The sequence below is a fragment of the Arvicanthis niloticus genome, unplaced genomic scaffold (assembly GCF_011762505.2).
Source record: "Arvicanthis niloticus isolate mArvNil1 unplaced genomic scaffold, mArvNil1.pat.X pat_scaffold_543_arrow_ctg1, whole genome shotgun sequence".
Taxonomy (NCBI): Eukaryota; Metazoa; Chordata; class Mammalia; order Rodentia; family Muridae; genus Arvicanthis; species Arvicanthis niloticus.
The window spans coordinates 15,698-25,003 of NW_023046171.1; the positions used below are offsets into that span (position 1 = coordinate 15,698).

A 9,306-nucleotide genomic window follows, 5' to 3' on the forward strand; every position below is an offset into this window, starting at 1 on the left:
GTGTGTAAGTCGGGAGGCTCAGCCCTCTGCTCTGTGCTACTGGGAGGCAGGGGAGGAGCTAAAGCATGAAGCCTACAAGAGGTGTCTGGTCAGTGAGCCCCTGCCCTGAAGGGCACTGCTGATACTAGCCCTCCTCTTCCTGTCTTTACTGCCAGCTGACAGGAGATGAGCAGCCTGGCTTCACACATACTCCCAGGATGCCACTGCTGCATTATGGCACCAAAACCAGGCAGCAGGGCCACTGATCAGGACCAAAACCTCTAAGACTGAGCCAAAGCAAAAAACAAAACAACAAACAAAACCAAAAACCCACTTTTACTCTTTAAGGATACTCCTTCATAGTCTAAAACAGCCGGCTAACTGACACACTAGATAGTCTAAAACAGCAGGCTTAAAATATATTGTCTCTTGATATTTTTTTAAACAGTCCTGGGTCCAGGCATGTGCCATCATACCCTGCCGGGGTCCCGCTTCTAAAATTCATCCTCACGTATCTAGGTTCACTAAGAAAAAGTCCACAAGAACTAAAATCAAAGAAGATCCTGGAGCCAGGTGTTGTGGCTCTGCCTGTAATCCCAACACGTGGAAGATTGAGGCAGGAGGATTGCTTTAAGTCTGAGGTCAGCCTATACTACATGAGATGCTGGTGAGGTCTCAGCATGTCACCATGAGCCTGTCATTCTAGCACTTAGTTGGAGACTAGCCTCCTCTACAAAGAGAGTTTGAGGCCCAGCCAGGGCTGCATAGGGAGGATCCTATATCAGAACAGCTAAAGCAACCCAGACACAGAGCTTGAATGTGATCTGAGCAAGATAAGGAGTCCTGTAAGCTTTGAGCCCAGCCTGGACCCTGCCGACACAGCAGTCAACTTCTTACCGATTTCACTTCCTGTGCAGTCAAGCTGGCAATGCCTAGCTTTGCCAGAGCCCTGTCCAGCTGTGAATCACAGTGGTGTGACTCTTCAGACGCCATCGTCAGCAAGGGTGAAGGCAGGTACGGCGCGAGAGCATGGCCTGGCTTCAAGGCTCTCTGTGACACAGCAGGGCAGAGAGAAGGGGGAAAGTTTCACTTTAGCAGCCTCACACATGGTGAGCCTGTGGAGCAAAAGAGGCCTCAAGGTGCTCACCATGTGAGAAGCCTGGAGCTGGCTGAAGCCCAAGGGATAGGTAGAGAAGCAGTCTCTGAGAGCCAGGATGTCCTGTGCTGTCGGGTGGGTGCCATTCTGCATCTTGCAAGAGATGAGTAGATTTTAGAAAGACCCAGACTAGCTGCTCGTAACTGGCCTTGGAGCCCCAGGACCTCCGAGCCCTGGGTGGAGAGATACCTTGGTGCACAGGTCTGTCAGACGCCACCGGAGCTTTTCATGAGAAACAAAAGTGCTGGCTCTCCTTAGATGTGTGATGATTTCCAAGTGGGGCCGCCTCCGGATACCATGATAAATGTTTCAGGAAATCAATTGTTGTTTGGGGGTCCGAAATGCTGACAAGCAGTTTGCCTAGGAAACAGGTACCTAAAAGGAAAAATAAGTATAAAGTCGCTTTCTGACAGCAGCATCTTTCAGAGTGGGCTAGTCAGTCATCCAGCAGTCATGGATCCTAGGAAGCTGGCAGAGGCCCGTTCTCTCCTCAACAGTCTTTCTACTGTGAGTCTCACCATGTCTCACACATTTTCGAGCAGTATCACTGAGACATGATGGAGGAGGAAGCTTGTGTGCAGCAGTCAGGGTAAAATGCCTCACTGTGAACTAAAACATAGAACACGCTCTCTGAATGATGCTATGTGTGATGCAGACTGCCTACTGCACACAGTCACACGTACACAGTCCTGAAAGGGCCATCATGTGCTCTTTAATTCAGCTAGCCTGGCTATAAATTCTCTGGTACCACTTCTATGGGAGGCGCGACTTGCCTCTTCTTTTTCCACTCTGGGTGATTAACTCACACAACAGCAGAGATGAGTCTAAGACAAAGAGATCACAAGTACACAGGCTAGGTGTGACGGCACACACCTTTTCAGTTCCCACTGGGAGCCAGAGGCAAGCCAATCTCTCTCGTTCCAAGACAGCCAGGACTGCAGGACTACATGGTGAGATCTTGGGGTTTTTTTTTTTTTTTGGTTTTTTTTTTGTTTTGTTTTGTTTTTTTTACAAGGTCAGGTACCGTAAGAAGCTCCACCACTCCAGACTGCCATCCTGAGGAGGCAAGTCCATCTCCCAAGTATCCAAATCAAAGCACCAGACATAGAGTGACCTTGGGCCCTCCAACTGGCTCACTCAACAGCTGAACATCACTGTGAACCTGATAAACATCACCCAAATAAGAAAAATCATCACTGTCCTGAGCCCTACCCAAATACTGTCTTTTAAAGTCTTATTTATTTATCTTTTTGATTGTTGTGCATGAGTGCAGCTGTGTCAGAGTCCAGAAGAGGTTGTCAGATCCCTAGAGCTGGAACCCCAGGACGCTGTGAACTGCCCAGGGTAGTAGCAATTGCAAGGCAGAACGTGGGCCCTCAGGCCCTGAAATCATGAGAAGAGTGGCTTTCATCTACTCGGCGATTACCAGCAGCCAACACCTCAGACAACCACAAAGGGTCCCGGCTTATAAGTGTCATCTCTGGCTATCAGATACTGAAGCCATGATATCGGAATGTGAGAATGACTGTTTTGCTAAAAACAGTTTCCAGTGTGTCATTTGTCTTGGAGAGTGAGGTGGCTGTCTGTAGGGTGGAGAAGACACTAAGGTTACTTCATGACTCCCAGGCCCACTGAGCTATGTCACTGAGAAGTTCTTAAGAACTTTGAGACAAGGGCTGGAGGGCAGTTCAGCATTAACAGCACATAATGTCCTTACAGGGGACCCAGGTTCATTCTCAGCCACCACATGATGGCATACAACAGTTTGTAGGCCCTTACGTGGTGCATATACACTCATACAGGCAAAACACACTCATAGGCATAAAATAAAATAAATAAATTTAAATTTTTCTTAAACTTGGGATAATGAAAAGATTGAAGTAGGAAGTTTGACGCCCTCTGAACTTCTGAAATGAAAACATTTTTAAATGATTTTCTTGGGAGCTGGATTAAGAACACTGTTTGCTCTTCCGCAGGACCCAGGTTCAACTCCCAGCACCTACAGGGTGGCTCACAACTATCTCTAATCCAGCTCCAGCTCCAGCTCTGATGCCTTCTTCTGCTCTGCAGGATCCTGTATGCATTTAATTATGCTCACACAACCACATACACATAAAAAATAAAAGATAAAAAAGTAATTAAAAAAGAAATAATTTTCTTGCTTTTTTTGTTGTTGTTTTAGTTGTTTGCTTGAGAAAGGTTTCATGTAGCTCTGGTTAGCCTATAAACTCACTCTATAGCCAGGCTGGCCTTGAACTTCTGACGCCTCTGCCCAAACTCCCAAGCACTGGAATTACAGTGCCACTATACCAGACAAAATGATTGTTAATTTTTACAAAAAATCTATAGTTTCATGGCTGGAGAGATGGCTCAGAGATTAAGAGTACTGGCTGCTCTTCTACAGTTCTGGGTTCAATTCCGCAGCACCCACATCTATAACTTCAGTTCTAAGGGAATATTCTGTTCGCTCAAGGCGCCAGATACACATGTAGTGCAGACATATATGTAGACAAAACATCCATACACATAAAATAATAATAAAATAAAAATGTAGAATGTATAGTTTCAAGCTGCGGGTGGTAGATACTCACATTAGCAGGAAGACCAGGGTAGTTGGCAAAGGGCGGGATGGAGATGAGGCCAACAAAGAGACACTTGGTGATATCTCGTCGGAACTAAACAGAAACAAACAGATCCAGTTTTAAACCCGAGTGAGATCTTGTAACGTGGGTCAATCCCTCCATCCACTCACCTTAAATGAGCTTGGCATTGTGGCTACAAAAAGGACCACGCTCACTTCTGCCTTCTGACGGTAAGTTCCTTGAGGGTAGAACCTCAGATGTTACTTTTTGTTATTCCCAAATACTGAGTACAGGCTGGTCTTTTTTATCAGCTCTCTAAGTGAACTCTTTGGATGTGCAGAATGTCTCCTGGGCTTTTACGTCAGGACACTGCCAAACACTTTCTGGTTGCAGCTAGGTGCAGATCTTTGCGTGTTAAAAACCAAACTGGGTTTTATTACTCACAGATTTAATCAGAGTGTGCGCCGGAAATTCTGTTTTAGCGTGCTGTGAACTTCATTCTCAGTGAGCCCAGTCTGACAAGAACAACTGGATGCCTCGTGGCAAAGGAGAAATGTGTGACCAGTGATCAACAGGAAAGGAAAGAAGCAGAGCTGAGCTCTAGGTTAGGTACCTCACCGAGAGCTTCTGGGTGTTTGTCCCTGGCCCATACCTGTCTCAAAATGCTCCATCTCCCGTAAGAGAGTTGATGAAACTTTAGATTTTGTTTCCACATGTCTGCCTTTATCTTCTAAGCCTTTTTGGCATCAGCCCATAACATCTGTATTCCTGCCCCATTAAAGTGGAGGACAGAACGTGGTGTATCCCGTTTGAACCTCCTACTGTGGTCACTCACATGCACACATACCGGCCCTCCCCAGCTTGCGCCTCACAGACCTCCCCATCCTCTCCCCCAGCACATGACCCAGCTGAATGACTGACTGGCTTGGTTTTGAACTCTAGCTCCTTAACTCCAGAGCATCATGTCAATTAACCCTATGTGCTCCCCAGCAGGATATTAACCTGCTGCTCTCTGGGGCATGTTCTTAAGTTGCACGATTTGACATTATGCTATGATTACCACTCTGAATCTCACTCTATAATAATGCTTATATTTACCTAGTTTTTTTTTTAAAATGCTTCAGGGCTAGAGAGATGGCTTGGAGGTTTAAAACATTTACTGCTCTTGTGGTCGGACCTAGGTTCAGTTCCCGCACCCACATGGTGCTTCACAGCCATGCAGAAGTCATGATCCAGGGGATCGCATGCTTTCTGACATCAGAGAGCACTAGGCATGCACATGGGTTCACATGTATGCATGCAGGCAAAACAGCCACAGAAATAAAATGAATAAAGTCACTCTTAATGCTTCCAGATTTATGAACAAAGATATTATCTAGATTGGCTTCAAAGCATGTATGTGTATAAATGATTGGTGGTCATTAAGTATTTTGTTTGAGGGGTTTATTGTTTTTGTTTTTACAGCATCTTGCTATGTAGCTGAAGCTGACTAGAACTCCTGATGCTCCTGCCTTGGTATGCTGGTTTGTGGGACTGTAGACACAGAACCACCATGGCTGGCAAGGTAGCCATTCTTACCTCCACTTTTTAGACAAAAAGTCAAGTCCATGAAGCTAATAATTATAGTAATATTCAGAGTTGGCAACATTCTATTTTTTTTAATTAGTAGATAGAAGTATAGAATACAATATAGTAACAGTTAACACATACTGACACTCAGTATAGAGATGTCATACTAAAATAGATCGGCCATGTTCTAAGTATTTTATATATGTTGATTTAATCTTCACCATTAGGGTGGGGGCTCAGCATTCTAATCCAGCACTCAGAACGTGGAGGGCAAGGAGACCAGAAAATTCAAGGTCATCCTCAACTACAAAGAAAGTCTGAGGCCAGCCTGAGCTATACTCTTTACTAGATACCTAAATAATAGTCATAAGTAGGTCATCAGCAGGTAGGTTTTCTATTACTTCTTTATAGATGAGAAATCAAAGGGACAAAACAAGGACTGTGCAAGTGCACTGTCTAAGTCACAAAATGGATTTTGAATCGGCATTTTGGTTCCAGGGTGGTCATGGGGGGTGACATTCTCTCCGTATCATTTCAACATAGCTAGCAGACTTCCACTTTGAATAGAAACATTTCAGAGACAATGTATACAGTTCTATTTCCAACTACAAGTTATCTAAGCTGGCCACGTGATAAACACGCACCAGCCAAGTTAATCTCTGGCTGGAGAGCACATAGGGTTAATGACCTAGAGGTTTGAAAAAACCAAGCATTTAGATAAAGTTTTCTTATGACAACAATCCCTGGTCTGGTCTGTACTACCACAGTCCCTTGTGCACAATTTCTTGCACAGGACAAGGAATTTCTAAAGAAATTACATTATAATTAATATAGTTATAGTCTGTGATGTCAGGATTTTGTCTACCACAACATCCTTCTAGGTATTTAAGAGGGGACAGTGACACTTTGTAAGAATTAATACTCAAACACTGATGGAAAGAAGGCATCCCGACTCACAGTGCTGCAGCGGACGCCCTGTACATTGCAATCGCACTGACTGTGACTAACGCTGCCGAAGAGCGGATTCGGGTTTTCAATGTTAGCGTTTACCTTTCATGAAGGTTGTGTATAAGGCATAGAAGCGGGGAAATGACGCCCCAAGAAACGATGGTAACGTTCCATAATCGCTCTTGTCTTGGTCACCACGTAAGAAATCAAGTTCTTCACATCTGCCTTCGGAGAAACGTGAAGCTTTGAAGACTACAAGGAAGACCAAAGAGACTATCTGCGAACTAGTAGAAGCCACTTCGTACCTAGGCCCCTGCTGTAAAACACAATTTTCTGAGAGCGATTGCCAGACACTACATTTCTGAAAACCCAAGCCTTTGGTCTGAGAGCGGGCGGATCTGCAGGAAAGTGATGGAAAGCTTGTGAGCGTGGAGTGTGCACAAAGCCTGCGGGGCCAGGAGAATGCAGGCTGAGGCATGGAGAGATGGGAAGCGGAAGCTGAAAGATGAGCTCGGATGTGCGGGGACACGGAGCACGAGAGGGTCAGGGACCGGCGTTCGGTAGGGATCCTGCGTGGAAAAGCAAAACCCAGGGCCCAAGCGTGGGGTCCCGAGAGGCGGAGCCGCTGGAAGGGCTTCTACGTCAAAAATGCTCTTCTCTCTCCAGGGCCCTCACCGAGGGGCGAGCCCGCAGGGCCAGAGCGACCCAGCTGCAGCCTCCGGGTGACAAAGGGTCCTGGGGCCGACGGCCGAACCCACAGAGCAGCCCGAGCCCAGCACACCCTGGCAGCGCCATCTTCACAGCCGGGAAGGAGCGGGGAGGAGAGGTCGTCTCCGGGTCAAAGTGCGCCCCGCAGCACGCACGCGCCGCCCCTCCGCGCTGACAGGCGGCTGCGAGCCGCCCGGCGCCCCCCGTGCGAGCACGGGCGGGGACCCGGATTGGACGCGGCGACGCTTCCGCCCGCAGGAACGGAAGCGGGCCGCCCCGAGGGAGCGCGGGTCCAGCTTGAGGTATCGATCGTGAGCCGAGGACGGCGTCTCCTTGAGGACCCAGTGCCCTCGTGGGTCCCTGGGGCCTCGGGGCCGCGGGCGCTGCCCTTGACCTCTGCGGGCACCCGGGGGGCGGTGGCCCCGACGGTGGCGGCGGCGGCGCGGGGAGGCGCAGCGCCCTCTAGTGGCGGCGGGGGCGGACCTCCGCTCTCTGTCTATCTGGTGGCCAGTGTAAACCTAAGAAGGATGTAGAAACTAAGAAGGACCGCTTTCTGGTCCTCATGTGCCCTTGTCACATAGTAGGTGCGCGGTGGGTATTTTTGGATAAATGACTCCTTGAAACTCAGAAGGGTTTCTAGGCGTCCAGCCATCCGCGAAAATTGATGGGCCCTCTTTGTCCGTATAGGCATTTTAAGCGACTTGGAACGTGCTGAAAACCATTTGTCTGAAGTCAGGTTTAGTGTGTGGACCTTGGACCTGTCCTGTTCGAGTGTACTTCCTGTGGGATATACCTGTGTTGTAGAATTCTGTGAAGATCCAAGGATGAAATGTTTGCAAAAGCTCCCACGTCTGTGGAATGTCATGACGCGGGAGGACTGGTGGTTTTAACAGTTACAAAGCTGTGCTTTGCATGTACTGAGTTGGTAGGTAGGGATAGAAAGTGACCAGAGATGGGTTCTACGTGGTTCTCAGGTAGCTTCTAAGTCCCTCAACTACGGTGTCTCCCAGAATGTTCGGCTCACACTAAAAGAGAACTCCCAGGAGATACAGTGCACAGAGTCACAGACGGTTTTGTAAGATGAAAAGGTACTGCCTGGGAGAACAAAACTAAAGGGAAGGCATTTTGTGTAGTCAGGGTGGAGGTGGGGTTCTGAGTAAAGTGCTGTGTACGCATAAGGACCTGAGTTCGATGCCCTGACTCTCATGTCAAAAGCTGGGCAAATGGTGTGGTGTGCCAGTGACCCCTACCACCACACCCGGGTGCAGGGGAAAGGGGAGGGTCTATAGAGCTGAGGACCAGCAGGAGGAGCCCTGGCACTTGTTAGCCAGCCAGTCTAGCAAGTTACAGGGTCAGAGGGGAACCTGTCCAAAAAAAAAAAAAAAAAAAAAAAAAAAAAAAAGATTGACAAAGGCAGTCCAGACATGCGCATACCCAGTACAACGCATGCGCTAGCATGTGCAATGAACTACAAAAAGAAAAAAGTGATAGAGATTCATTCCTCATAGAGCTACTGAGTGTTTCTTCTTCATTCCCCTTCTCTTGATTCGCGCGCGCCGCACACACACACACACACGACACAACACACACACCACACCACACACACCAGTCCGGAGTGTGTACATTTTATAATCCCAGCATTCCAATGGGGGAGATGGGAGGTAGAAAAGGAAAATCGTCAGGGCTGGTGAAGGGGCTGGAGACGCCATGTCGGGCTGGGAAGGTGGCAAAAAGAAGCCCCTGAAACAGCCCAAGAAGCAAGCCAAGGAGATGGACGAGGAAGATAAGCTTTCAGCAGAAACAAAAGGAGGAACAAAAGAAACTCGAGGAGCTAAAAGCCAAGGCCGTGGGGAAGGCCCCCCTGGTCACAGGTGGAATTAAGAAATCTGGCAAAAAAGTAAGCTGTTGCTCACATCAGAGTTGATGGTGACCCTCCCCTTCCATTCCTATGTAAACATCTGGATTCCCTGCATAAACATCTTTGCCACTACAGCTCAATGAATGTTACCCTGTAACCTGTCAAACATCTGGATTCCTGCCATAATCTTTGCCACTACAGCTACATGAAATGTTAGCCCCTGGAGCCTGTCAAACATCTGGATTCCCTGCCATAACATCTTTGCACTACAGCTACAATGAAATGTTACCCTGGAGCCTGTCAAACATCTGGATTCCCTGCCATAACACCTTGCCACCTAATAGCTAGAATGAAGTTTTACGCCTGGAGCCTGTTTGTTGTACATTGTAATAAACTTTTGTAAAAAAAAAAAAAAATGAATAAAGTGAACAATACAATGTAAATAAATAAATAAATAGGAAAATCTCCAGAATCTCAGAGGCCAGCTCACCTGGAACCCACTGCAG

At 47.5% G+C, this 9,306-nt stretch overlaps 1 pseudogene; it reads left to right on the top strand.

Moving 5' to 3' along the window:
* The first annotated feature begins 8,649 nt into the window (after positions 1-8,649).
* Positions 8,650-8,986, top strand: LOC117702181 (translation machinery-associated protein 7 pseudogene; annotated as a pseudogene).
* Positions 8,987-9,306: the final 320 nt, after the last annotated feature.